Here is a 24,550-nt window from a genome sequence, read left to right as displayed (position 1 = left end):
CCTTCCTCTCCTTCCCCATGGGCAGGGGTTTAACACTGGCCCACTAGCTCCCAAGGAGTAGTGCAGGTGAAGCCAAATACTTTTGCTAATCCCAGCTCTGAAGAGCTGCTCTCAGGTTACAGGCAATGTGAATAGGATCTATGTTCCAGGGTGACCAGACTTCCTGGAATTTCTGCAGGACCAGTTATCTGTTCCTGTAACCATCTGCAGCTGAATGTGCTGGTATGGCTCAAGTCCAAAATGCCCCCATCTCTTCAGAGCCCATCTGAGGTCTTTGGGTGAAGCACGGCTGGCAGTAGGAAAACTACCCTGCAGCTTCACACTTGGGTCTCCCAACTGAACAGCCCAGAGCACCTCAGAAACCTGATCTCCACAGCCTTCCACAGCCCAGATGAGAAGAGACAAAGAGCCCTGTGCCACCGGACATGCCAAGTGTGACTCCCTAACTTATATTCAGCCACAATCTGACACTGCCTGGGTGAATTCATTTAGGGTTGACTCAGCTCCCCACCATCACTGAGCGCTTGCAGCACTCCTGAAATGTCCCCAAGCTGTCCTGTCTCTGGAGGAGTGTCTCAGATGAAGAGGAAACCTCACGTTGCAGCCTGTTCCTCTCCTAGTAGGTCTAATGCCTCCTTTGGGATGTCATGAGGTACTCATGGCTGGGCTGATAGTGGAAGCTTGTCCCTTACTGAAGGCAAAGGGAACTGCAGTGAGCAAACAGCTCAAGACATCAATCCCGACAGGGAATTTCTCTCCATGCAGTCTCCTCTGCAGTGCAGACCACTGTGTTTTCTCCCCATCACTACCTGTGTTGGCTTGCTGGAAAAAGGCTTAAGGCTTGCAGGCATCAGTGCAGGACATGGGGCCCTGTCCTGTGCACCCTGTCCAAAGGCTCCCCTGCTGCCCATCAGGCAGCTTTCAATGCTCTGAGTACCCCCCTGTTCCATGGCCACACACATTATGGCAGCAAAGGTGAACAGAGGTGCAGTCTGTCACCCAGTTGTGCCTGCTGGGGATCAGCAGATGCAACTCTGCCAGCTGAATGACACCATTGCATCTGTGTGAAAAATGCTTCATGCAGCACCTGTGTCCAGTCTTGGGCCTGACTGGAACAGCAGTTCACAGGCAGAAGATGGAGCTGAGCAGCCACAGTTCACAGGGTGACCTCATCCCTGCTCCCCACTGCAGTCACTAGTGCCGGTATGACAGGCAGCATAACAGGTAGATCCCAACCTAGGGACATGCTGTGTGTCTTTTCTGACACCTGTCATTCCCACGAGGGCTCCATTCCCTGCCCAGCTCAAACCTGGGCCTTCATAGTCTTGTAGTTGCCTCCCTACTAGGAAATCTGCATACCATGAATTTGCCTCTCCTCTTTCAAGCCTCAGGCACTGCAGACAGGAAGAGCTGCCACAGAACCATGAAGAAAGCATCCTCTTTACCCCATTTCCCACCACCCTGCAGCCCTGACACTGCACTTCTCCAGCCTTTGTGCCATTGTTTAACATGGTGACATGAATCCCTAGGGATACCTCTGATATCCATGGGTCAGCCTGAGTAGTTGCCCAACAGCACAACCAGATAACCAGCCTGTCCTCTCCTGCCAAATGCTGCTCAGGTCCGCACACATCAATAGACAGAAATTAACCAGGTGGAAAATGATGGAAAATCCATGGATAGAGCAACACTTTGATCTGTGCTTCCTGCTCCTCAGACAAGCATATTCTTTGCCAGGCTTTGCAGGGGAGAAAACACTTTTGTGTGGGAGAAGATGTGTCTGGCAATAGCAACCTTAGCAGCATGAGACATTAATCTGATGGCAGAACATCCTTAGCCAGATGACACCACCCTGCAAGATCTCTGTCTGCTGCTCCTGGGACAAAACTCCACAGAAGGAGCTCAAAACGGCTCATCAGATCTTCCCAAGAAGAAAAGAACGGGTACAGATCCACTACCAGCAAGCCCAAATCCTGGTGCCACTCTAGACCTTCGAACACCTCAGTGTCTGAGTGGGGTTTCTAGGAGAGCTCCAACCTTGCCACTGCAATCCAGCTCCTGGAGAGTTGTCTGTGTCCTGAGGAATGTGGCTCTTGAACTGAACTCCAAAGGCTTTTGCAAGCCTTTCAATCCCAAACACAGGAGCTGAAAAGGGTTGAGTGGCCCCTGAGGAGGGGAGAGCAGTGAGGTGGGATTAGAGCCGGCACTAACATGCTGGTTTCCGTAGTGGTGTCTGAGAAGCTCAGGAAGAGGTCAGGATTAGGGGAAATCCTTTCAGACCAAAGAGGAGTTAAGCAGCTCTCTCCTTGCACACACAGGGGGAGCACCCCCAAAACTCTCCCCTGCAAAAGGCTGTGCTGGGGGCAGAAGGCAAGGGGCAGCCTTTGTCTCTTTGATTAAAAGCAGAGGGCAATTAGGTGATGGACATAAAGCCCAGGGAGTGCCACTCCCTGCCTCCACAGGGATCTCTTCCTCTTTCTCAGCTTTCTTTCATCCTCCACCCTAGCTCCTAAATCCATTTGCCCTAGGCCATTAATTGAATTAGCCCAGCACCTTTCACTGGAAACAACTTAAAACTATTTCAATAGTGATTGCTTTTTACAGCCCCAGATGGGTTTGACAGCAACCACAGGGCTAAGTTTAACACAGGGAAATTTATCCTGCATGCCTCTTTCACCTGAAGTATAGTGGGTGCTCTCTTAAAAACCCAGCCTCTGGAGCCCTGCAACAGTCTGGAATCACAGGTTTCACAAAAAATACACCTGTGTTTCAGCACTTTGTGAGAAGACAGAGCTTGAAGACAGGAATCCCAATGGGACAACCTGGACCCTCCAGTCTCTGCGTCTCTGAGGACCTGATGACTAGTGGTTGCAACACTGAACATCACTACAGGTCACTTGGATACAACTTTGGACAGCACAGCACCACCTCAAGCTTCAGAGGCGTGGCTCAGCCAGTCCAGCACAGTGAGTAATGCAGGCCATGTGGGGTTGGAAAGGTGCTGCTGCTCTCCCCATGACCTCCTCCATCCTTTTCCACTCCTGTGGTAGTTCCCCTGCCCCTGTAGAGATGAAATCACTGCCAGGTCTTTTCTCCTTAGCAAGCTCCTCTTCCTTCCACTTTGACACATCCACATGGGATGCTCTGGGAGTGCCTCTGTTAATATCCCATATTTTTAAGTGAAATCAGTTTCCAACACTATAAGTCTCACTGAAAGGATCCTTGCAGTCCCCAGGCACTTTAGGGAGGAATTTCTCTTGCGTACATGTTGCACAGCACAAGGGAGGGAGGCCAAGGGACTGCCACATGTCCTGCTGTGTCTGTATGCTGCACTGATGGGAACTCCTGTCTCTTACTCCCCAGAGAGACTCCTCAGCAAACAGAGATGGATTTCAAACCAGCCAGACCCACACACTGCAACTGCCCACAGGACTAGTGTGTTTCTTCTGGCTCATGGTTTCTGGGTATGCTATGGAGGTGTTGAGAGGAAGGTAGTGAGGAGGCGGACTGTGAGCAAGACTGTCTGGATGGGTTTGCATGCAGATCAGGGCTCTCCTGGGCCCATCCAGTCAGAGACAAGCCTGAGGAAACACCCTTTGAATCACAAACATCTACCCTGACTGACTGCTGCCCACAGTGGATTATGCAGCAGCTTTATCAAAGGGGAGACCATATCGAACCAGCCTCACACTTCCCCCTCCTCCTCCCTGTTTCCTGTGTTCCTTCCCTGGCAGTATTTAATAACAAATGCACCACAGCATGGGATGGACATGCAGTGCACAGTCCATGCAACCAAACAGCCTTGCTCTGCTCGGATTCCAATCTCTGCTTTAATTTGATCAAGGACAGGAACTCCCCCACCATCTGGGAAGGGCCACAAACCCACTCTGTGTCCATCTCCATTCTCAGGTCAGCTCCGAGAGGTCAAGAACCCTGCAGGGGCAAAGGAAAATGCTCCAAATGGTTCATGAGAAGCAGTCTGGTCTTCATGTACAGATTTCACGTCTCATGCTGCTGCACCAATCCCATGAGCTGGTTACATGGAAACACCAAGGATATTTTTAACAAGAGGAGACCAAGGAGCAGGTAGACAGAACTGTGCAACTCACAGGCTGAAAATGTAATTTTCTTTATACGAGCCCAGACCTTTTGTTATGAAATAGCTCGACCTCTGCTCAGGCTCAGCTGTGTGGTCCCATACCCATTGCCCTTGCCCCTGTGTCCCCAGGGAAGGGAAGGTGGGTGGCTCTAACAGGATTTCAAAGCATCTGCAAATGCTATAATGGGGAGCAACACATGGGTCATTTTGACTTAAGGATAGAGAAGACCCTTCCACTCAGTCCTTCCTTTTCTCTTGCATAGGTACATGAGATCAGGTAGACCTTTGAAGAAATGGAAAATATATGGCAGATTTCAAGGGATTTCCCTTCCATAATTCAAAGCATTGTCTTCACATTTCCTTTAAGGCTGAGATGCACAGTTCAACATCCATCCTGCCAACCAGCTGATAGCAGTGGCATCTCACCCTACTCCTCCCAGCATCTTGTCCAGGGTTGTGGTAGGTTTGGCTGGAAACTGAAGGCAAAAAGTAGTAATGGTGAACTGCAGGAGAGGCAGCCAGACATATGACAATGCAACATTTGCAGTGGTGGACGTATGACTGATGCACCCGAAAAGCCGAACACGACTTGAGCAGTCTGCTGGTGTAAACTTAAAGGCAGTGAAACAGATCACATTCATTTGTCACAGAGAGATCATGGAATCTATAAGATCTCAATTTTATATAAAGACACAGCATAGTTCTGCTCCCTGTTCCCCCCCACACACATTCACATCTGCTGGGGAGTCTCACTCGTGCGTGAATGCAGCACTGCATAGGCAAAACCCTGTACTGGACAAACAGGAAGATTTGTGTCTCCTGATGCTCCCATAGTACTTTCTCCAATCCCCGCTGTATAAAAAACCAAAAAATCTAGGTCTCTTTCTTTAGGTGCTGGAAATGCAATTAGAGTCAGCATAAGGTAAAAAGTATTATTACCTAGAAATTTGTTCACAATCTTCCCGGGAAAAAATAACAAATTCGGCAGCTGAACTAACCTATAGGACACTCCTCTCTGATACCTTAGCTGACTTTCCCTCTCCTGTAATCTCTCAGTTAATGCACAGAGATGTTCTGGGAAAACTGCTGGCTATGCCTTTAGCTGCACAGCTTGTGATTTGCAAGGCAGCACATGTACAAGTGAAGATACCTGCAAAGAAGCAATTTGCAAATCATTTTACACAATGAATTATAGAAATGAATAAAAATGTAGATCAGATGGGCCCTCTGGAGGTCTCTTGTCCAACCCCCTGCTTAACACAGGGCTAAACTTGAATTTAGATCTGATTGCTCAAGGCTAGACATTGTCTAGCTTAGTGTTGTAAACCTCCAATATGGAGAAGTTTTCTCGCCATAGCCTCTCAAGACCTCTGTTCAATGCTTGACTACTTCCAGGATGAAGAAATTTTTACTTATGTCCCATCAGAATTTCTCTTGGTCCAACATGTTCCTATTGCCATCATCCTTTTTCTGTGCACCTGAGCTGGCTTTTCTTCTGTACAGGTGTCTTTAGGTAATGGTATGGGCAGTTAGATCCTCAGCAGGCTACTCTTCTTCATATGCAGCAAATCTGCTTCCTTCCACTTCTGCTCAGACATCACATCCTCCAGCTCCCAACTAGTTGGACCCACCTCAGTTTGCAGAACCCTTTCTTCTGTAGAAGAGCCCAAAATGAGGAACAGGATGCTGATTTGTCCTTCCCAGCTTCCTTCAGCATAAGGATAATCCATCCTAGGATCTGCATTTGCCCCAAACCTCATGAATTTCCTGTCAGTCTCCTGATGTTCCTCTGAACAGCAGCTCTGACCATTATTGTATTTACCATTTCCCTCTATTTCGTGTCACCCTCAAACTTGCTGTGATTGCATTCCCTTCACTCGTTTACATCACAACAATGCAGAGTTTCCTCATTTTATCCTCCTAAAGATAAAAACTAAACTTTCACATATAAAAAAAGGCCTGTAATTTTGAGCAATTTTGAGCAATTTTGACAGTGCTGGTCAGTGCATTGCCTGGCTATTCCTTTGGTGAGCAGGTATGGAATGGTTTCAGAGAGCAATGGGACTAGCCTGCCCTCCACCAGCACATACTATAGGATGAAACTTCTCACCAAGTGGGAAGTCCACAAGGCCCTAAAAGGCTGCTGCAAAGAAATGTCCCAGGGGCATAGGTTGGAGGGTGGGATGCTGAGAGGAAACATTTACCAGAAGAGTAGGAGCAGAAGGGTAGGAGCTTGCAGGGTGATCTTCCAGATCCGGGTGACCTTCTTAGCAAGAGACCTGGATCATGCACTTCATCAAGAAGAGGGTGGTCAGGCACTGGCACAGCCTCCCCAGGGCAGCACTTCTTCTCCCAGAGGGTGGTTGGACACTGAACAGGCTCCCCAGGGCAGTGGTCACAGCCAACGGCTGCCAAAGTTCATGGAGCATTTGAACAATGCTCTCAGGCACATGGTGGGATTGTTGGGGTATCCTGTGCAGGGCCAGGATTTGTACTCCTTGATCCTTGTGAGTCATTTTCAACTCTGGATATTCCATGATTCTGTGATTCTTGGCAGGTCACGGCTTGGTTTCACCTTTGAGGAGCTGAGGTTGTACTGGGAGTCAGTCAAAGAAACTGCTAGGATGCAGCTCATTTAGTGTCTATGGTAAAAAAACAGCTCAAGATGGGCAGCACAGCCTTCTGTATTGTCTCCTCCTCCTCTAGGGGGGAAAAAAGGAGTCTTCAAGGCCAACAGAACCTGTGAACCAGAGACAGCCAGGAGGAGAAGCCCCACAAGGTGTGAAGAAGCCCATGCTACTGCCCTTCGAGTGCTCACACCGCTGCCTGCCCACCTGCCAGCAACCCCAGCCCCCACACCATGAATGGAGGCACAGGCAGCAGGATGAGAACGGTGTAGGGAGTGACATGAGCAGGATGCAGTCAGCAGTGAGCCTGGGGCAGGCACCCACAGCCAGGCAGCCCACAGCTGAGAGCTGTCAGGCAGCTGCCCACCAAGCCCCACAGGCAAGGACATCGAGGGTGGAGGGTGGGAAGAAGACATTAGTCCTTTTTGGACTGACCGGGAAGGATCTTTCAGAGGAAGGAGTCTGAGCAGAGAAAGACAGAGCCTCCAGGAGGAAGAGGAGGTTTTGCAGGGAGAAAGACCCTCATGGTGCAGCAGAAGATGCATTACAAGGAAAGGAGAACCTGAGCTCTTCCTAACCAGCCTGGGAACCCATAGAACACTTCTGCCTTCCTGCATATTCTCAGGACAGGGCAACATGAAGCACTGAAACCCTTTCGTGCCATGCCAGGATGCTGTGCCACAGTGGGGACCCCAAAGTACCTGGGGCTGGCCAAGGCTAAGGGTCTGCAAATAACATCAGAAACCAAGGAGACAGCCAAAATATGTCATGTAATCACAGATAAACACATAATCTATTCAGGTTACGCTGAGGGGAAACCACAAACCACAAGTAGACAGGAGAGGAGAGAAATGACAAGGCAAAGGGAGAAATAAAAATCCACCACGTGAGATGATGGTGAGTCAGTAAATCCCAGGGGCTGCTGCTCTACTTCTGACCTTCTCACTGTCTTCCCAGTCCGGGACACTTCATCCTTGCAAACTTTTCAAAAAGGAGCTCAGAAACTGGTAGTATGAAGTTCAGGCAGGAATCTGCCTGACAGACATCTCTGCTGAGCTGGGTGGAAAAGGGCATGGAGATTTACTGCTGGGCACTCAGGGCAACAGAGATAGTGGCTAAGCTCTGCAGTCCAGCAACAGGCTCTGCAGCTCCCTCCAGCTCCAACCAACCAAGGGTCTTGGAAATACTTTGGAAATAGCCATACAGGTGGAGAGGATCAGTTTCTCTACTACAAGTCCCAGTTCACACAGTAAAGAACCAAGGAGGATGTCATAAGCCAGGCTGAGTGGAGACCACCATTCTCATCCAGGAAAAACTTTTCAGAGAGTTTTGAACTGAAGATGTGCAGATGGTCTGCAGTAAAAAACCTGCAGGCATTTCCTCCTTTTTTGTCAGTGCCTCCTGCCCAGCCCTGTGCCAGTCTGCAGAAGCTGATTCACAGATGAGTGCAGGTGCAGCAATGTAGTGGGAGTAGAGACTTCCTTGAAGATCCCAGCCATGGCATGGCCAGTGAGAACACAGCTGGAGAAGCCAAGCTAGGAGATAACCACTGCTATGAGATGTGCCATGAAGTCAGTTTCTGGGAACATTATACCAACCAGTCATGGCTTTCCTGGCAGGGGTAAGCATCCACCAAACCAGAAGATTCTTCTCTTCTTTTGCAGACAGGAAAGTGAATGCAATACAAGTAATATCTTCACCCATCATGCTTCTGCCTCAGCCCTCCATGGCCTGGGTAGTCCTTGTAGGGTGGATCTTGGGGGTTACTTTCTGGAGGAGAGCCCTTCCTGCAAAAAAGGAGCCACTGGGACTAAACACCCCACCAGAGCTGTTACCATCCCCTTGCCTTTGGGTTCCCTTAGCCCTTTCCATGATGCCGAGGTCTCCAGGCTGCCAGCACATTGCATTACCCTGACAGCAACATCTCAGTGAGACCTGTCACAGTTCTATCCTCTCCAATGCCTGGCAATGTTACCAAAACACAGACAAACTGGAGAGTTAGGCTTAGTCTTTTAGGGACCAGCCAGAGGCAAAAAGATAACAAGTAAAAACATGTGAAATTCCTGACTCTTAATGGCACTTGAGGACCAAGTATCTGCCCACGTGTCCCCATCCAGCTGCAGCCCAGACAACAGAGCAAGGGGATCCATACTGACAACAAAGCATCATCTCACCCTGGAAAGCCAGGCAGGGTCTGGCCCCACCATGGGGTGTGTAGTCCTGACCTTCCATATGCCAGTATGGCATCATAGAAACATAGACTATCCTGAATTGGAAGGGACCCATGAGGATCATTGTGTCCAAGTCCTGGTCCTGCATAGGACAATCCCAACAATCCCACCATATGCCTGAGAGCAATGTCCAAACTTTTCTTGAGCTCTGGTTGGCTGGACTCTGATCTGCCCCTCCATCCAAATGCTGCTCCAGAGGAAGCCAGAACATTCCCCATCTCAGGACAATGGATGGCCTGCATGCGATGTGATGCTTCTCTGTGATCCAGCTCTAGGGCTGCAATCAAGGCTGCCCAGAGCCAGTTCTTCTCTGCCATGCTAGCAGGTATACAAAAACCCCCCAAAACATACAAAATATCCTCAAGCCATGAGACAAATATCCCTCCTGCTAAATGCATGACCTCTCTGCATTACCAGCTTTCTGTAGAGACCACACATAATGCCTGTAGATAAATCTCCCCTCTCCGGTTTCCGTTTCCCTGAGGCCAAACTGGTAGCTCACACCTTCCTCTGCTCTTCACGGAGCATCATGCCCTGAGTGAAAAAAACCACCTGCTGCTTTGCTTCTCTCTTAAAACACCCACAGAGACTACAGCCCCAGCCCTCACTCCCCTGGCTGCCCCTGCCACCTGAACAGTGCTTAGGGAGCTCCAGCATCCACACTCAAGGGATACTGCAAGCAGCAGGGTGGGGAAGATGTTTGTGAAAGCAGAACCACTTACTTTTTGCCTGTCCATGGGGAAACAGGAAGTGTGGCTTTCCCCAGTCACTATGTGCGGGCTCCTTGCCCTTTTCCTGAAGACTTCCTTGACCTCTAATCCAAGTGTAACCATCCATGGGGTAGGAGATCAGATTGTGCAGCTAGAACTACCCGAGATGGGTTTGAACCCTGTTGGAAATGGGAATTCTGTAAGGAAGGAGGATGTGGAAGGATGTCAGATACACCCCAGTGTCAGGTGCACCCCAGTGACCAGAAAACTGGGGATAGGGAGAGGGTTATCTGGTGGGACCAGGCCCTGAGAGCTGAAAGGAGGAGACAGTCGGAGGAAGGATGGGAGTCCCTGGTTAGCAAATGGCCAGAAGTTGCTGATGGACCCCCTGTGCAAACACAATGGGAGCTGTTGATAGAGGGAAGGGGTTCCACTAGGGTCTGTGGCTGGAAGCAGGATTGCCACGTCCCCAGTTGGCAGGAGGGCAGACAGCCCACCATTACACAGGCAGCAGTGCAGGATGGCACGGGAATATCTCCTGAACAAAGGTCAGAAGGCCAGGAAGAGGCCAGCTTCCTGTACTCATCACCTGCCTTATCTGAGCTGACCATAAATAGATGTGACACACCTTCAAATAACAGGCTGAGTGTCTTCACAGCTAAATTCTGACCAAAGAGGCTGCAGAGACCATGAGTCAGCTCTGTATTAATAGCAGGGCAGAACCCAGGCAGGTGTCAGGGGCTAACAAGGGCACAACAGACACCACACTCCCCTGGCCTAAGAAGTTATTCCTCCAAGGAGTGAATATTTCCCATGCTCCAGCCATTCTCCACCTCCCTCCTTCGTAGGGGCTCCTATCTACTGCACTGGATGGATGCAGCTTCCCACAGGGAGAGACCCAACACCACTGGCAGCATCTCAGGCAGTGAAACAGATTAGGGTTGTGGATCTTAGTTCCAAAACAAATCCTGGGGCAGGGAAGCTTCCTAAATGCACACCCTCCCAGCCTCTCCCATCCATCCACTGCATCCCACAAAGGCTCTTGGCACGCTGTTCTGGAGGGCTGGGAAAGCCTTGGCTCACACATGCCGCCCAGAGCAGACTCCCAGCTCACTTCCACCTGTTTCTGATAAGCTCACTAATCCGTCCCCATAATGATTCTTTATTAATGGATGCTGCTGTCTTCATTACATGCCTTAATTAGTGTTTTGTGAGCAAATTCAAAGGGATAAGAAGCATGTCACATTTTCCAATGGGGGTTTGCACACAGCTACCAAAATAACTTTGTCTGTGAGACTGTTTCACCCTGCCCATGAGCCACTGTCAAAAGAGCTGTTTCTGCCTAATCCAGCAAGCAGGCTGCCCGCTGCCCAGCCTCCCCACCCTTCCTCCCTGGCTGTGCTCTCTGAGCTCCCACAAGCCAAGATGAATTTCAGTCATGCACAGACTTGAAGAGAGATTTGTCATTAGGAATAAAAAAAATCCCTGTAAAGTCTGGACTGCTGCTGCCCTGCTTGCTGGACTAGTCTCCCTCAGCCATGCTGTCTGCCTAGGGATGGGTCAGAGGGCAGTTGGGGTTGCTGTGGTCCCTGCTGACCAATGCTGAACCAACAGGTCACTCAGGCTTAAAGTTTGAGGAAGTTCCTTAAGGTATCCCTGTCTTCCTTGAGGCAATGGCAAAAGCCCACCAGAGACTGCTTTCTCCTGGCCCAGGGGCAGGAGTGACCTGGGATGGCTCCAGCACAAGAGGACTTACAGTGCAATGTTCCCAGTGGAGCAGCACTAGCCATCACTAGCATTTCTGGGTAGAGAAGGACTGGCAGAAGCCAGTTCCATGTGGACAATGCCACCGAGATGGGACCTGGCTCAGACAGCCCTCAGCTCCACCCTAGAGGGAAAAAGGCCACAGCACCTGACTAATGTGATCAGTACCATTTCAGGTGTTCTCCCCTGGCACAGGCTGTTCTGTATCTGGCATCCTTCTGAAGCCAGCACTGTCCCTGGCCACCATGGGTGCTTTGGGACCATCCCCCGCTCCTAACACATCTAAGACCACAAGCAGGGACATGACAGAGTTGTCTCTATCAGCCTGACCCATGTCTTGGGCTGGCCAACATCCTACCAGCATAGCCCAGTGAGTCTGGAGCCCCACAAATCCACATGGCCTTGACCCAGTCTGCAAACCCTCTTTATCTGGATCCAGTTGGTACACTGATGCCAGGCCTTGGTGTCAGAAACTTTCTAAAACCTAATTTCATCTTTAAAAAACCCAGATTGTTGCTTGCCATTTGTACCTGAGCTGTGTGCAGTAACGGTCTGAGGTTCCTCCTGGCTTGTGGCTGATCTGAGGGTCCTTATGCCAGAATAAGGCAGAGGATCCTGTTCCTGGGGAAGCTCTCCCACATGAAGTAAGCAGGGATGCTGGGTCTGGTGCATGCCAGCCCTGGCTGCATTACAGCTGGCATCATCTCCCCAGGTGCTGCAGTGGTTCCCCCCTGCATTAACCCCTTGACACCCCTGCTAACATATTTTGGTTCCTTTAGGGCTTTTCCCACTTTCCCCATGAGTGAAATGAACCAAAACTTGCCCCTTCATCATGGCTCTGAGGAGAATTTAATTCCAAGGTTCAAAGCTTCCCCATCCCTTCCCAGATAAAAGGGTGATCAGCAATAGGGGATGAGCTGGTTAATAAAAGCCAGAGAAGAAAGTGAGACCAAAGGGCTGCGCCTATAGAGCACTACCCAGCAGGAGAGAAGTAGATTTTCTCCATGCAAGCCTCTCCCCAGTTAATAATTACAAGGCAGGCCCTCCAGTTCCAACCCACTGCTCCTCAAGAAAAGGCAATTAATTTAAGACTAATAGGATTTTAAATTCAAAACAATCCCAAGCGGGTTTTTGTGGCAGGCTGTGATTGCACCGGAGAGCCAGCCAGCAGCAGGCAGGAGGGCTGGATTTGGCAGAGTGGATGGAGGAATTAAGGGCCAGGAGATGAAATCTTGTCTCCTGCAGATGGTGGTCTGGTGATGGCAGGTCCCCATTCAGTGAACAGCTCCATCGGCGGCTCTCCTCAGTGGGAGGATGGTGAGGAAACGTCTCATAGAGCTTACACCACTGGCAGCAGCTCAAAAAAAAGAGGGGCCACCAGCCCATGCTGAGCCCAGACCACCCCTGACACTGAGACTCAGCGACTCCAAAGCCTGTCCCAATCAGAGGCATCCATGCATTGGCCCAGGAACTATGGCCATCCTCTGTTTCCTCAGAGCAGATCCTCCACAAGCATGCCCCCACCATTCTCCCTCTGACCTGGTGCAGAGAGACTGTCCTAGGAAAGTCAAGGTAGGCCTTGGACTCTTCAGAGACCTGCAGCCCAGCCTTCAATGGCAGACATGCTGTCAGCCCCAGCAGACACTTCATGTCTCGGTTTCCACCTCCCATCTTAGATGGGCTGGTACAAAATTTCCTCCCAGTCCCCGAGGGGCTGTCCAGCAGCACCCAGCCAGACTGAGCTCAGAAAAGGGAGCAATGCCAGTCTATGTCCTAGGAGAGGGCTGGGAGGGCAGGGACAGGGGACTCATGGGAGTTGCATGGTGATGGCTGGAAAGGGATTGGCACAGGGGCCCTGCCCTAATTCCCTCTTTGGCAGCCAGAGCCCTGCCAACTCATCAGGATGTGTTGGGAGATGCTGGAGCTGGAATTCACGTGGAGTCACCCAGCACCAGAAGTGTATATAGAAACAAGGAGCAAGGAAATAACAAAATGCTCTGTTACGGGCTGTGCTCAGAGGGATCTGCAGCCTCACTGACCAGAGCCATGAATAGGGCTTGACCCACACTTCCTCACTCTTCACACTGCAACCGTACAAGGTCTGGGATTTACCATTGCTGCAAAGAAATACCCCTCTAAGGGTGACTGAAACAGCCTCCTCTGAAGTATTTTAGCATGAAGGCATCTCTTCACTTTGCTCCAGAGCAGTTGGAGATGTGGGCTAAGCCTCATAAGGGGACTTACATGTCACAGCATGTCCAAATACCCTCATGAGTTTGGATTTTGGCATCTGGTGTCACTATGGCAATTGCCTACTGTGTCTGTAGGGACCCTGGGGACACAGGGACCATCCTGTTCACCTTTGTGTTGTCAGCAATCATGGGAGCATCTGCCTCCTGCAGTACATGTTCAAGACAGGAAAAAGGGAGTCTACATTTTGGAATACACACCTCATCCACAGGTGTTTGAAGAACAAGAAGGTCCCCATGAAGTCAAAAGGATTGGTATTTAGCCATCTCAAGATCCCAGGGAGCTCAGCCTGATAAATAAGGACCACTGGTGTCCATGAGGGCCCTTAATCAACCTCCATGCCCGTGGACTATGGAGAACCACAGCACTAAACTGAAGCAACCCTGTCCTCTGACAGGTCCCTGAGGGAGCACTGTCCAAACTGGGAGCTGAGGTCACATCTCACATACTGTATCCACCTCCAAGGCAAGACAGTTGGAAAAGGTGGCCCTTCGCCAGGCATGGGAAATGTTCAAGAGGGTCAGGAAGAAGAGCTTCCCATCACCAGAATGTTCATCCTCCAAATTTTGCACAGTCATAGGCACCGAGCCTGTTCCTTACCCGGGTCATGCAGTGCCTTATTTTGAGATATCATTTTTACCCAATATCCCACTTTCTCTAGAAAAACAAACGTCAAACACCAACTTGGGGACAATTCCAGCCTCAGCTGTAAGAGTTGGCAGGGTTGCAAAGCACTCAACACCACATCTTTCATTGTGGGAAACAGTGAGTGACCTTAGTATGATGGGTGGAGTTTCTCCGGGCAAACAAGAGGGATTTATGGACCTGGCCACAGGCTGAGAGAAAGCTCCCATGAAATGTCTTTGTCACTAGCCACAGGAAGGACATGATCTATGGCATTGCCCTCACATGTCAAGGGTCTGCATGAAGCAGAGGGTGCTGGTCCTATATGGTGATCCCACATGAATGAGATAAAAACTCAGTTGCTAAAATTAAATGAGTTCTATCAGGATACAGTTAATAGGCAGATAAAGGAATGAAGAAGAGTCAAACCCCAAACACGAGACTGTGACTATGGAGGAAGATGAAGGTGAGTAGGTTTGGCTCCACCGAAAAAAAGCTGCTGATCCCTTCAAAGCTGATGAAGAAAGCTGTTGGGATAGTGTGTGGAAGTAGGACAGCAGACAAAGAGGTGCAGCAGAGATGGAAAAGGGGAAAAATTCTGAGGGCCTGAGGAAACAGTCATTGACAAGGTTCCCCAAAATCTTGCTGCATCCTCTCATGTGAAAAGACCAGGAGGAGGAGGAAAATGCAATGGCTTGTAAGATGGCCAGAAAGTCCCAGAGAAAAGGCCACAGGGCTCTAGCAGAGGAAGAAAAAAAGTTTGTTGCAGGTTTTGATGAGGAGGGAAAGGGGAACCATTCCACTAATCCAGCACTAATAGTCAGACAAGGGACCTCTGGGCTGGTTGGATGTTGATGGAACAACAGTCATCTGTTCCTCCTCTGGAGGAGTGAAGCTTTGCCCTACCTGGACATTGTGGTAAGAGAAACAGCACACAAAGCCAATCAGGGTGCTGCTTTGCTCACATCACAGTGTGCAGGGGCTGGGGATCACATACAAGTCTGGGATGGGACATGAAGAAAGTTTGGGGAAACCACAGACCCAATGTCTTCAGAGCAGAAGGAGGACCTCACAGCCCAGGTGCAGAGACAGGCCAGAGTGTTATTAGAAAGCACCACCCAGCAGAGAACAGCAGGAGCTCTTTCAATCTGTGGCTTATGCCACTACTGGAAAAACTAAAAGCTAGCAAAGAGGCAAAAAGAAAATACACAGCAGTTTCAAGAGCCAAAGCAGCAAAAGGCTCATGGCTGGAGGAGCAGATGCCTATTGAGACATGACAGAGAGCTCTGCTGCTGTCACAGGGTCAGCCCAGCTGAGACAAAGGCCATTCTCCTGGGTTAATAACAGCAATTAGATTTGGGATGCTCAGAGGACCAGTGACAAATGCTGGCCACCAGACATTCAAATAAACAGTAGGCAGTCAGCTGGCCAGTGGCCACTCAAATAACCAGCCCCAAGCTAAAAAGATTTAGTAAGCTAGTAAATTTAGTAACCTAAAGAGAAACATTCCTCTACCAACCAGCATGCAAATAAGACAGGAGGGGATATAGAGCTGACACAGTCTCCTGTTCGGCTTTTGATATTTTGTGGCCCTTATCCAACTGGCTGCCAGTTGGTTATTTGCATTGGAACAGGAAACAAATTTTTCTCCTATTTATACTGCTTACCTCAGGAATAAACTCATTACTGTTATAAAATCCCATTCCCACAGTGGCCAGCACACATCTGTAACCTCTGGAAGGGACAAATGCACACAATTTGGCAGCTGGACTGTCCCTTTGAAATGGCCAACTCCCAACTCACTGGCTCTCCCCACTGGATGATAAAGCAAAGCCTTCCCTGCAAATCCACCTGACGCATCAGCTGTTGACCTTGCTCATGGGCAGATCACTTTTGCAAAATGCTCTTCCAAAGCTGCTCAGCACACAGCAAGACAGACTAGGGACAGGAAAGAGGAGCAAGAAGAAGTCTGCTGGTGTTTCAGTTCCTGTGGCCACGGACAGGATCAGTTAGTTACTCCAAGTGTCCAGGCTGTAGAGCAGCTGGGTTGGAGGTGGTCTGACCACGATGAGGCCCACACATGCCAGTAGATGGAGTTTAACAGCGAGACAGCCCAGCATCCCTGTCTGGCTGCCAGGATGGTCTCCACTGGAGATAGTCTCTGGCTGCACTGGTAGAAGGGCATTTCTGAGGTCCAACAGTGGCAAACGACCTCAAGTCCTATCACAGTGGAAGCCATCCCATTCTCATGCACATATGCAAGTGTCACATAACATGCTCTTGGTGGAGAGGCCCCGTGGTGCCCGACACCTTTCCTAGCATGGAAATCCTACCCCGTACCTTCCCACCAGCTCACATACAAGAGGAAGCACCAACATCAGCCACTGCCCTGTGTGCATGAAGGGACACAACAGCCATGGCCATGCCCACAACCCTCAGTCAGAACGGACTAAGCAATGCTCAACAGTGCAGCAAGAGACCAGGTGTCCAACAACACTGTGGTCTGTCCAAGTCTCAATGGACATTTTGGAAGACTTGCTGCTTCCTTCAGGATGCAGCTCATGGAATCAGGGAATTACCAAAGGAAGATGGAATTCTTCCTCTGCGTCCCCATCCACAGAGACTTTCTTGTAGCATGCCACTGTCAGATAGCATCTAAAGACCATGCAGAATGTATGCTTTGCTTTCATCTCGTTCTTACAGCCAGGTCCCAACCATGAACACTTTGCAACCACAGTTAGCACCAGTTTCCTCACCCTAAACTCCCTGCTGCCTTTGGCTCCCTCCCCACACAGAACTTGCTCCACCTGGCAAAGAGAAAATGTGCTGTGGTTCTCCCTTCCCAGAGCTCTGCTTACCTAAGTCAGCAGAACCCCAGATCTCTGTGGGGTCCCACACTGTGGCATTTCCTTTGCAGCACTCTGCAGAGCTCCACATGGCTCCCTGGATTTGGAAGCAGGGAAGAAGTGATGGATGATATGCAGCTGACTGGCTAAGCTGCCTGCAGGTTCTGGCAGATATGCCCACCAGGCATGGTTTGAAGAGCCACTCCACATGGCTGGGAGTAATGGCATGGTGTAATGGAGTGCAAGTGGCAGGGAGACAAGTTCACAAGGGATCCTGAACTCTTATCTTACTTGGGATGCACCTCATTTCACATTCTCCATGGAAGCTTGTGAAGCCAGACTACAGGAACATACTAACAGAGATGAAGTAAGAAGATGAGGAGAAATGAGGATGAGAGGGATACAGGACAGAGCACTAGCTAGATACTGCATCCACAAGCTTTGTCTGCTGGGATGTGGATGGAGCAGCAAGGATAGTCCTGCTCTGAGATCAGTTGGTTACTGAAAGCTGGTGAGTTCCTCTCCTTTGGCATTTAAGTACTTTGGCACTCTTTGCATGATGGCATGGCCAGGCAGAAGCGTGCATGCATCTTTAAATAGGGCAACACAGATGGGGACAAGTATGATTTTAAGCCAAATGGCTGCAAAGGGCACAACAGCACTTGGGGGGTTTGTTGGGGTTTTTTTGTTTCATGTGGCTTATGGGGTTTGGGGGAGGATTTGTGGTTGTTGTTTTTTCTTTTGCATTCTTTTCTTTTGTGAGAATGGAATAGTCTCTTCACACATTTAGAAAACATGTTTCTATTCATATGTTCTGGAGATGCCAGGAGCAGCCACATCAGGAGAGATCACACTGATGTGCCAAGCAGCCTTTTCACATCAGAACAAACACTTTCTGAAAATATCCAGCTTCTTTTTCCACTCCCAGGTACAGGATGTTTCCCATTCTCCTTCTCTTTTGTCTGTCTGTCTGCTGTCTGCATCTATCTTCCTGCTTCTATTGCTCAGGGCATCAGCAGAGAGAGAACCAGAAAAACCTATCCAGTTTGAATGAAATATCAGTTATGACCCACACCAGTGAGCCTGGTCTGGGTAAACCACTCAGCACTCTGTGACTCTTTCATAACAATCCACAGTCATCCCAGGAAGGTGCCCTGGCACTGGTCCTCACTGCAGACATCAGATTCAGAAGAAGGCTTGGGAAATGTGTTCCTGAATGAATTTCTGCATGTGGAGGCTTCACCTTAGGGGGTTCAGGACCCATATAGGGTCTTGGAGAGCAGCTTTAAGTGTTAAGGGCCTGGGTGAGAAGAGAAGATGCTGCATGTCTATAGTTCATCACTCAGTCCTTGCTGGAGGTCCCATGAAGGTTGCTGGCTACCACAGCTGGGACACAATGCCTGTTCAGTCACCAGGTATCCAGACAGATGAAATGAGCTATAAAGAGACCCAAACAGATAAATCCAGTCCAAATGTCTTGCTGAGCTGACAAGTAGGCCCTGGTAGAAAGCAAGGTTGACACAAGCTGAAGGGACTGACCTGGTCTTCCTTGGAGTGTTAGAATTGCAAGAAGCTGGGACAGGAGAGCAGAGCTCACAGCTGCAGAGCATGATTGCCCCTTGCATTTGGGGACAGTGCAAGGAGGTGAATGGCAGCAGCAGAGGTGGGGTAAGAGTAAGAGCAACCTGTGCTGAGCAAGGGTGGCAGAAGAATGGAATCATGTAGGATGGAGCCAGATGAAGATGGACTGTGGGAAAACATAGACATTTGCCATTGCAAATGTAGTTAGGGCAGATGAGCTAGGTGCACACCTGGCCCTGCAGGAGGCAAGAAATGGATGAAAATGGAGTCAGGATGGGTGATGTATCAGTAATCTACCTGGGTCCATTTCCCAGTGATGTGCTTCCCTATCATCCCTCCTATCTCACATCCACCATGATGCAGTTTCCTGTCATAAGCAAGGCTGGTAGAGAAAGGGACCTTCCATGACCCAGGACATGGCTGAAGGATCTTTGTCACACAGGGCAGCCAATTACCAGGATAGAAGTTTCCCTGGGGTGACAGCAGTTTGGAAGATTTGTGCTGCAAGATTTGAGCTATTTCAGAGCTGGCAAGCCCAACCCAGCAGAATGCCAAGCCTCCCTCACCACCTGCAAATCCCAAATCAGACGACTTTCCTGGGATCTGAACAGAGACAGCCCCTCCTCAGGGCTGAAGTCCATCCTAGACAAAGAAAGAACCTCTGAAGCTGGGGGAAAGCCTTCAGGAATGTTTTGACTGGGCTCCCCATCCAGCACCACCAGCAGCTTCTTCATGCAACATGTCTTCACAGTGATGCTCCCCTGAGTGAGCCCCCAGCATCCCCCAGGATTATTCATGAGAGTCAGATAGACTCAGAGCTCAAGACCCTCTCAGATAATCCTAAACAAAGAGATAGAAAGCTGGAAAACTGGGAGGGGAGTTTGCATTTAGAAGATATGCTTTGTCGGGAGGCTTGTAGATGAGGTACACAACAACCTTTCCTCTCTCCTGCTCGTGAAGAGATGTACAAAAGCCTCCTCTCTCACCACACTGAAGAGAAGGGACCAGGGTTTTGGCATAGGGAGAAGACCCAAGTAGCTCAAATCAAGAAGAACATGAAAACCAAAATTGGTGTGACCAGGACAGAAAGTATTCACAGGGACAGCTCAGTCTTGGGGATATCTGATGGCTCTGAAGTCAACCCTGAACAAAACAGAATGGAAACATACCCGGTGAACAGGACGGGGGAGCCCATACAAGACCATCCCTACTTTCATGTTCTAGAGCCATCACTGTGACCATGCAGATGGTGGGATCACAGAATCACAGAATATGCTGAGCTGGAAGGGACCCACAAGGATCATCAAGTCTGCATGCTGCACAGAACCATCCCCAGGAGTCACACCCTGTGCCCCAGAGCATCATCCAAACACTCCTGGAGCTCTGTCAGCCTCGGGGCTGTGCCCACTGCCCCAGGGAGCCTGTTCAGTGCCCTCTGCCCTCTGAGGGAAGAACCTTTTCCTAATGACCAACCTAACCCTGCCCTGACACAACTCCAGGTCATTCCTGGGGTCTTGGCCCTGGTCCCCATAGGGAAGAGATCAGTGCCTGCCCATCCCCTGCCCCTCCCAAGGAAGTTGTACCTGCAGTGAGATCTCCCCTCAGTCTCCTCTTCTCCAGCTGAACATACCAAGTGCCCTCAGTGTCTTCACACCTTCCCCTCCAGGCCCTTCCCCGTCTTGGTTGCCCTCCTTTGGACACTCTCAAATGGCTTCAGATCTTCCCTATGTTGTGTCACCCCAAACTGCCCAGTATTGCAGGTGAGGCCACCCCAGTGCAGAGCAGAGCAGGACAATCCCCTCCCTGATGCCCCCCAGGACAGGGATGGCTCCAGGGCATTGCTGACTCGTGGCCAACTGGCCACCGACCAGGACCCCCAGGGCCCTTTCCTGGCACTGCTTTCCAGCATCTCATTCCCAATCTGTCTGTACATCCGGGGTCACCCCATCCCAGGGGCAGAATCTGGCACTTCCCCTGGTACAACTTCCTATGGTTGGTCGTTCCCAGCCCTCTGATCTGTTCAGGTCTCTCTGCAGGGCCTCCCTTGTCTGTGAGGGACTCAACAGCTCCCCCCAGCTCTGTGTCACTCACAAACTTGCTCAGTGTCCCTTTCCAGTCCTGTGTCCAAGTCACTTACGAAGCTGTTGAAGAGCACAGGGCCCAGGATGGAGCCCTGTGGAGCCCCACTGGTGACAGTGACAGTCTGATGTCACCCCAGTCACCGTCACCCTCCGTGCTCCACCTGTGAGCCAAGTGCTCACACAGCACATGATGTGTTTATCCAGCTCTGGGCTGGACAGTTTGTCCAGATGGATCCTGGGAGAGCTTTACTGAAATCCAAAAGGTTTACCCCCAAGTGGCTTCCCTGGATCAGCCGGGTGGGTTATCCTCTCATAGATGGAAATCAGCTTTGATAGGCAGGACTTTCCTCTCCTGAAGCCATGCTGGCTGTGGATGATGACTGCCTTGTCTTTCAGGTGTTTTTTAATACTTCCCAGAATAATCTTCTCCATAACTTTACCAGGCACTCAAATGACACTCACAGGCCTGTAGTTTCTGGGGTCCTCCTTCTTGCCCTTTTTGAAAATCAGGACAACCTTCACCAGCTTCCAGTCAGCTGGGACCTCTCTGGATTCCCAAGACCAATCAACAATCACGGAGAGAGGTTTTGCTATGACACCAGCAGCACTTTTAGGATTTTGGAATGAATCCCGTCAGGCCCCATAGATTTGTAGGGATGCAGCCGGAGCAGCCAATCCCACACAATTTCAGGGTCGACTGGGAGTTGATCATTCTCATAGTCATGGTCCTCCAGCTTACGGCACTGAGACCTCCTTTGTCCATCATCCCTGTTGAAGACAGAGGCAAAGAAAGCCTCTGCCTTCTCTCTCTCCCTGTCTGAGCAGTGACCATCCTCATCCTGTAACAAGCCAATGATATTTCTATACTGCCTATTGCCATTAATATATGTGTGACCTGGTCCCTTCCCACTCATGATCTCAGCCTTGTGTCATACCTCCCTGTCCTCATGCTGGTGCAAGGCTTCTGCCACTCAAATATATGACCTTCCCTTCAGGCTCTCCCTACCATAGCAGCAGCACCAGGACCAGTCCATCATCTCCAACTCTGCTTTGTTGGACAAGTGTCCAGTGTCTCCTCACACATATCTGGAGGCAAGTCACCACCACATGAAATAGACGGAGCCCAGGACAGAGTGGCACTCAGCGTGGATTAGATTTGAGATTGGGTTAATTGCACCTTTCCATCATTTATTTAGCTTGGGATAGGTCCAAAACTTATGAATGAAATCCCCCATGCTTGCTACACTGCTGACAAGCGGATATTGCATCTGGTTTGAATACGGCAAGTGGCTGCAGAGGCAGAGACAGTGTGGAGCTGCTTGAAATACAACACAGTCCTCCTCTGCTCACAGCCCCCTGGACCATGTGCCCTGCAGTTACATCATGCTGAAAGACCCCACCCTGCATCCCCAAATTTTCTCCACCACCCTTACATGCCATCATCCCAGGCCACTGCCACCATGACCCATGTCCCTGTTCCTGCTGAGCAGTTCATATCCTCGGAAGAAAGGTGGGAGCAGGAAATGGAGGAGTAGGAGGACAACCCTTCAGAGCAGCATGGGCTAACATCCTTGGAGTGGGCTGTGATGGCCAGGATGGCTCTGGATGACATAGATGAAATGGCAACCTTCCCTGGAACTGGGAGAGGAGGGGAGAGGCAAAAGGAAAAGAAAGCAGGATGGAAGTCAAAGTCTTATTTCTCTAACCTTCCTCAGAGCTCCCGTCAGACTTTGAGCAGTGGTGTGTGTTCACTGCAGTCTGCACAAAGGGACTGGGGCTGATCTGCCCCCAGGGTGCTGAGGCTGGCTCAGGGAGAGGTAGAGCCGATGCCAGGAGAATTTCAGCAGAGGAAAGTCACCTTTGGTCTGACATTGCTGGGCACAAGGTGCTGAGGGAAGACTCTGAGGCAGTGGCAGCACTGAAGAGCAGAGGATGCCCTTATTCACAGAATCACACAATCACAGACTATTCTGAGTTGGAAGGGACCCACGAGGATCGCTGAGTCCAACTGTTAAGTCAATGGCCCACAAAAGCCAGGAAGATTTGTAGTCCCTCATCCCTGCTGTATTCCTACCCTGATCTGCAGCTAGCACAGGTCAGGGACTTCACAGGAGCTCCAGTGAAGCCAGAGACCCACTGGGCCTCTGCAAGGCTGCAGGAAGACATGGAAGCCTGTAAGACCTGCCTCCATAGAGTCCCTTGGCTCATGGTGCCAGGTAGCTGCTGGAGGCACAGGGAAGGATGCTCAGTGAAAGGGCACCCTGGCAGTGGAAAGCACATTGCAGTGCTTCTGTTTCTTGACTTTTTGGGAGAAGGAAAATATTGGCCTATGTTTAGGTGTACCCACACATTCTCATTTTAGTTCATTTCTCAGGGAAACATGCCCCCAAGATGCAGTGGTCCCTTTACCGATCCCTGCAGCAGCACTGTGCCCAGAGGAGAAGGGGTAAAGCAGGGTCCAGCCATGGAGAAGATGGATGTGCATTGGTTTTCCTCCTGGGCACGTGCCCCCTGGTCCACCCCTGCCCCAGGGCTTAGCTGCCGCCTCTCAGCTCCTCTCGACATGAGCACCTGCAGAAGAGGGAGATAGGGGAGCCAGAAGCTTTCCACACAGCCAGAAGCTGTCCCCAGCCCCTTCCTGGAGGGCAAAGGGATTCCTCCACTGCCACCAGCACTCAGTGGTAGGTTTCCTCCAGGTCCCACCATGAGACAGACAAATGTCAACATCCAGGCTGGGAGAGCCACATAGGACCCTTCCTCCTCCTTGCAGAACAGCAGAGCCCTGCTGCACACAGGTGTTGAGCACCCTCCATCTCCAGCAGCCTTCAGGGCTGTCACGATCACTCAGCACCTCCCAGGATCTGGCCTGTTTTCCACTGTTCTTTTGAGAAGACGTTATTTTACAGCTTGTTAATTTGTACTTTTTTGAGCTTTTAACAGTGAGCAGGGGCCAGGTCCCCAGGCAGTCTACTGGCCGTGAGAAATCCCATTTGGTATCATATAAATTATTGCAGATATTACTAATATTGCGTCTATTGTGTAAATACTGACTAAATGTTTGAAAAACACAAATAAATACGAGCTGAGCTGATGGCTGGAGCAGCTGCCTATGAGTTATTCTGGGCCCCCCGGGGGAAAGAATCCACATTTTAAACTAATGTGTAAATATGTAACCTGCCTCCATCCCCCGCCACTTCGGCGTGAGCAGTCCTTGGAAGCAGCCCAGTCCCTCAGCTGCACAGCTATGATTTAACAACAGCTATAAATACATCTCATCCACCAGGCAACTGCACAAACAAGGGCTCACCTGGAAGTATGGGGTCACTGAAGAGTCTCCCAAGTGAGACCACCATGCACATAGGGGTGCATGGGAGATGCTCATTGTTCCTGGTCCTTAAAGTGTCCCCTGGGTTCTGTACCTCGTCAGCCTTACAGACCTCAGTGTTGTACTGCAGAGCCAGGTATGAGCTAATGGACCACCATCAACTGATGGTCCACCTGGACCAATTAAGACACTGCGCCCAAGTCATGAGCCTCCCCTCATTTGTAAGGTCTTTACCCCATTCCTCATTGTTCCAAGAAGGTCACAGAGTCCTCCAAAGTCATGGTTCCTCCAAAATTCCAGAGCAACGTGCCCCTTGGCAGATGGTAGAAGTACAAGCCAAGACTGTCCCCACATCCCAGTTTCAGATTCTAGGAGTTTCCAGCCCCTCCTCCAACTCCCCCTGCCTCATCAC

This window comes from Pithys albifrons, chromosome 22 (genome assembly GCF_047495875.1).
Source record: "Pithys albifrons albifrons isolate INPA30051 chromosome 22, PitAlb_v1, whole genome shotgun sequence".
Taxonomy (NCBI): Eukaryota; Metazoa; Chordata; class Aves; order Passeriformes; family Thamnophilidae; genus Pithys; species Pithys albifrons.
This window is presented reverse-complemented; position numbering follows the sequence as displayed.